This window comes from Ovis canadensis, chromosome 1 (genome assembly GCF_042477335.2).
Source record: "Ovis canadensis isolate MfBH-ARS-UI-01 breed Bighorn chromosome 1, ARS-UI_OviCan_v2, whole genome shotgun sequence".
In the NCBI taxonomy this organism is placed as follows: domain Eukaryota; kingdom Metazoa; phylum Chordata; class Mammalia; order Artiodactyla; family Bovidae; genus Ovis; species Ovis canadensis.
In genome coordinates, this window is record NC_091245.1 from 72,142,737 (window position 1) to 72,148,520 (window position 5,784).

At 41.8% G+C, this 5,784-nt stretch overlaps 1 long non-coding RNA gene across 1 annotated transcript; it reads left to right on the forward strand.

The window, feature by feature from the left end:
• The first annotated feature begins 2,942 nt into the window (after nucleotides 1–2,942).
• Nucleotides 2,943–5,575, forward strand: LOC138431594 (uncharacterized). The gene is made up of 2 exons (XR_011253755.1): nucleotides 2,943–3,139; nucleotides 4,919–5,575. It is a non-coding gene; the product is annotated as an uncharacterized lncRNA (long non-coding RNA).
• Nucleotides 5,576–5,784: the final 209 nt, after the last annotated feature.

A 5,784-nucleotide genomic window follows, 5' to 3' on the forward strand; every position in this document is an offset into this window, starting at 1 on the left:
TGGAAATGAACCCTCTTCCCTTTATCCTAATTTGCATGTGCCATCGTTTTCAGTTCTCTATTATGTTGTCTTTTCTCACTGAATGTAGGTTATTTCCCTATGTTGAGGTCATAACCCTTTGCTTATCACTTGGTATAGCTGTCCCAGCTTGTTGTTTCTTGTGCATGCATGCTGAGTCTCTCACTCATGTCTGACTCTTTGCGACCTCATGGACTGCAGCTTGCCAGGCTCCTCTGTCCATGGAATTTTCCAGGCAAGCATGTTGGAGTGGGTTGCCATTTCCTGCTCCAGGGGATCTTCGGACTCAGGGATTGAACCAGCATCTGTTGCGTCTCCTGCGTTGGCAGGCAGATTTGTTACCACTGTGCCACCTGGGAAGCCCTGTTGCTTCTTAGTTTTCTTTAATATAGTTTTTGGGTAAAGTATATCCTCACTCAAAGCTCCACTCTAAAAAATGTGTGCTTAACCTTAACAAATCCGTTGCAACTTGCTTCCTATCTTTGGGGTAGAATAAAATGTCAACAACCTGATCCATCTGTGGCCCAAATATCATCTTCCCCTCCTTAAAAATGCACGCTTTCTTTCAGAAGCATTTGAAAAGGTTTTATCCTGTGCTCCACCAGAGCAGCCTGTCAGGAGCTGTACTCCAATGCCATGTGCTTCCCTCTGCTCCCAGCTTTGCTGATTACTGATTACTCTATCAGGTAATCTCATAGTTCAGTACAGATGATAAGACTGTGCTTTGGGGGCAGGAGAGAAGTGGAGGATGGATTTCCATTAAGATGAAGGACATTATAATACAAGATGGTGGGGAAGGGGGTTAAAACTGAGGGTAAAGTGTGGTTTTTCCAGAAGTGCACTTAGGAAGTTAAATTATTCATGGAGTGTCTCATGGACAAGCTTGCTCTCTAATATCACTCCTTATCTTTATATCTTTCTTCTAGTCTTCTAACCTTTTCTCCATGTATTCCTTGCCTCTCTTCTCAAAGAAAAACCTGCTCAGTTGTCCACAGTGTCAATCTTCCCCCAGAATTCTTTCCCTCCTTCCACCAGCGAATTGTCCTCAGCATACTGAAGGGAAAGTGGGGCCCTAGCAGCATACACTGAAGGAGCACTCTATCACCTGTGCCAGCTCTGAAGAGCTGTGGGGGTGGGGAGTTCAACACCCCAACCACACATAGGAATCTGGGGTGGGCAGCCAAGCCCAGCCTCCTTTGAGGTGGCCCAGGCAGAATATGCTGCAGATCCAGCTTCACTTCTTTGCATTGAGTGTGTTCATCTCTTTCTTTAATCTCCTGTTATCAAATTATGTCCTCTTGGGCTTCACGAATAAGAAGTGGGCTCTACATGACTGAGCGACTAAGCACACACACACCTTGATGCTTATCTTGGGGAAAAGGAGGGAGGGAGAAGATGGGGAGGGGAGTGGAAAGAGAGAGGAACATTTCATTCTGTACCTTTAAAAGACGGAAGAAGCAACAGTCCGTATCTAATAGCTATTGCTGCAACAGTGGAACATGACACTTTGGAAGTAAGCTCCCTCTCCTCGGGAGGGTGGACTTAGAGGGATGCCATCATAGAAAGATGACATAGAAAAGATTCCTGTCTTTTGGGGAGAAAACACAAAGTCTTTCTCATCATGTGGCCTTTAAATCAGCTCTATACTATTTAAGATATAAGTGTGAAGTCCAAGTTGGACTTAACTAACTGATAAGGAGGAAAAAATGTTAAGGGTAAGGAGGTCAAGGGTCAGGGGTGGGTAAGACATACAAACAGGTTGTGTCACACTGTTGAAGGGAGAATCTGGGGTGTGCGTGTGTGTGTGTGTGTGTGTGTGTGTGTGGGTGTGGGTGTGGGTGTGGGTGTGTGTTGCTCGAAGCTAGAACCTGATAGGCTGGGCTAGGCAAAAAGATTCATGGACTGGTGGCGAGAGGGAAGAGACGCCTTCCTGGATGAGGGCCAAAGAGTAAAGTCCTCAGGTAATCCAGGGAAACCATGCCCATGTGTGCTTTGTGGACGCTCTGGAAAGGGAGATGACTGCAGTGCCAGGGCACACAGGGTCAGCAAACAGATGGAGGTCAAAGAGGGATACAATACTAGGCTGCAAAAATTATCTCAAGTAAGAGCAGGCAGCGGGGCTGGATGCAGGCAGTGAATTTTTAAAATCAGCTTTATTGAGGTATAATTTGTGTACAATAAAAGTCACCCTGGAGGAAGAATGAATGGGGAGTTATTGCTTAATGAGGACACTGTCTTTTGGAGAAAAGAAATAGTTTTGGAAATATATTGTGATGATGGTTGTGCAACTCTGTGAATATAAATAATGCCAATAAACTGTACACTTAAAGGGTGAAAGGGCAAGCTTATGCTATATATTTTACCACAGTAAAAAAAAGTCACTAATTTTAAGTATACAAGTTGATAAGTTTTGACAAAGGTACATAGTCTTAATCAAACCACCATCTATTTCAAAAAACAGAAAATTTCTTTGTGCTTCTTAGGAGTCAACCCCCTTCCCTTATGGCAAACATCATCTACTTTTTGTCACTGTAAGTCTGCCTTTTCTGAAATTTCCTATAAATGTAATCATAAAGTATGTAGTTCTTTTTTGTCTTGCTTCCTTCATTTAACATAATGATTTAGAACAAACAGAACACGGCAAAAATGTGATGTCATTTCTAAGATGTGTGAATCAGTAGTTTCCTTCTTTTTTATTGTCGACGGGTATTTCACTGCATGGATGTTCCACAATTTGCTTATCAATTTCCCAGTGGACAAACATTTGGGTTGTTTGTTGAGTTGTTTTAAATGACAGCTTGGATTAAAGCCTAAGCTCCTGACGATAGAAGTGTCACTACCACAAAAGGATGAGGTGCAAATGCTAACTACCTGTGGTTATGAATCAAGGTCAATGAACAAATCCTTTGTGTTTCTTTTGACAGTGTGACATCTCAGACCATGGCCTTCAAATGATTGCCCAATCTCAGATTGTCCAGTTCCCTAGTTCGCAGATTTTATTCTATGAGGCATGCTCCACTTGGGGATCTCTGCAGCTGGGGGTCTATGTGACAGGCTCTAAGGACACTGTGCAGCAGCAAAGACATTCTCTTGTTGACTGTCTACATTACTTCTCTAGGAGGTGAGTGGAGATCCAAAGAGGAGTGAACCAGTAAAACTTTACACCATGTTATATTGACATAATAAAATTTATTGTGTGCAATATGCTATATAATTATATCACTTACCTACATACCTCATGCTCTTCTTCTTACATAAGAGAAAATTTCACTATATATTCACAAAGTTATCATCACTTGTTCAAAATTACTTTTTCCCCCCTTTTCCTTCCCAAACAAACTCCATAAATGACTCTTGCCCCAGCTTTGGTGCCCTAAGAAATGTCTTCAGACTATCTGCTGGTACTTGGCCTTTATGGGTCCTTGGCTGGGCTCTGATTTTAGACTTTTGCTGAGACATCTCAACCCAGTTCCCACCTCTGGCCTTTCCTCTGACCTTGACATTTTAGACTGAGCTTTTTATGCAGAATGGCTTGGGATGAGAGGAAGTCTAGTGAACTCCTTGCCTGTTTTGGCCCTTGGGCCCCAGGCAACAGATGGCAAACCTGCCTCCCTGGCCCTGTCCACCTCGTGGATTTTCTTCAGCTCTCTGTTAAGAAGCTTGTGGGATTTAATGGAAGACTTTCAGGCTTGGACTCCATCTCCCAGTGGTCCCAGAAAGGCCTTAAGCGCCTAGTGAGTAAATGTCCAAGATCCCGAAGTATTTTCTGTGCCACACCCTGCCTCCTTCTATGGCCCTATGCTGGCCAGACGGAGAGCCCATCCCCTCCAGCCTGAGATACCCCTCTTGGGAAAATTCACCAGCAGCATCTCGAGTTTCCTTTCTCCTACAGGACTCACAAAATTCTAGGAAGGAAGAATCATGCAGGGTTGACGGCATGATGGAAATCCATTTTTCTCTGCCCAGTATTACTCTGCTGCCTTCTTTTGGTAGTGACACTCCTATTCTTTAGGGAACTGTTCCTTCCTTATTTCTCTGTATGGTTCTGGAATAAGAACCAATCCTAATACCTTACCCAATACCCAAGCCCCACATGCAGAGCAGTCACCCAGCCTGGCCACTTAAAGTCATTCCCTGTGATTCTTTCTCTTCCCTCACTAGTGATGGAGATGTCAGATGTGATCCCAGAATTCCTAGGAACCATGTCCCCCAGAGTATGAAGAAGATTGAGAAAATGAACTTTATAAGCAGAAATATATCTTGATTTTTCTTTGGGGACTCCCCGTTTATAATGAATGCAGTCTTGGTTCAATTGTCGGTTAAGATCCCAACACTCACTTGCCCAGGGTATGGGCATATGATCCAATAGAGGCCAATTAGACTCTCTCCAAGAGACTTCCCTAGTGGCTCAGATGGTAAAGAGTCTGCCTACAATGCAGGGGACCCAGGTTTGATCCCTGGGCCAGGAAGATCCCCTGGAGAAAGGAATGGTAATCCACTCCAGTATTCCTGCCTAGGGAATCCCCACGGACAGAGGAGCCTGGCTAGCTGCAGTCCATGGTGTCACAAAGAGTTGGACACAACTGAGTGACTAACATTAGACTCTCTCCCATGAACATTTGAGTCTTGAGCTGTGTGACACAGGAATTTAAAGCTTGGAGCTGGGTCATCCTAGCAGAAACACCCTGGAGAGACTGTCCATTAGTTCCTGGATCTAGATCTCAGTTTGCATTGCTTCCTGTCTCCCAAAGACCCAATTATTCAACTTTTTCTTTATTTCTGGATCATTTTATGATTTTGTAATAATTTCCTTTTTACTTATGTTAATCAAAGTAGATTTCTGCCATTTGCAACCTTAAAACCTTTCAACTAATAAATCTTCTGTGTCTTTATCCATTAGGGTCTCCCCCAGTCATCACCATTGCTGGTTCCATTTCATCTACTAATACCCCATCACCAATCAGTCTGACTGGGAAACAGACTGTGTCTTACAAGACTTCTCCGGGGAATGGTATGACTCAGCAGTAGTTGCTTAAACCCATCGTTGGGAAGAAATTCTCCATGGGTCTCACATGTTTCTACACATCACGCAAGCAGAAAGACTGACTACTGTTGTTATGGACCATCTTTTTCTTTGCTTTTTTTTTCCACATCAGTAAAATGCATGTATTTTAATGTGGATTGGTATAACTACAAATAAGGATAGAACATATTATCATATTCTTCCTGGCTACATATATATATATATTCTGATTTGAATTCCTTGTTCAGTTTCCAAGCCCAAATGATGAATTCATTTTATTATTGTTATTATCATTAACTTGTTAGGTATTTTTTAAATGAATCTATTAATGTATTTTCCAAATATGTTTTCAATTGGTTCTTTTTCATTTATAATTCTGTTTATGGCATTTCATTTTATTTTGACATAAGAGAGAAGTGCTTGAATTTTGCATAATCACATCTATAAATGTTTTCCTAATGATTTTTTTGGTTTTATGCTTTATAACAGCCTATACTCCAAAATTATATAAATACTTACCAACTTAGCCTAGAAGTATGCGTATCCTTCATTCTTATGAAATTATTTGTGTATGTCTTATAAGGAAATTAGAAATACTTGGTTATATTTGGTAGAAAGAGTTCCAGGAATATCTTGCTGTTTTGCTCTTTTTCATCATTTCCATTTTTCTTTCCTTTCTTCCTTTTAAAATTTATTTCTATGTAGGCAAAAGCAGAATTCAAGTTATTTGGCTGTGACCGTTC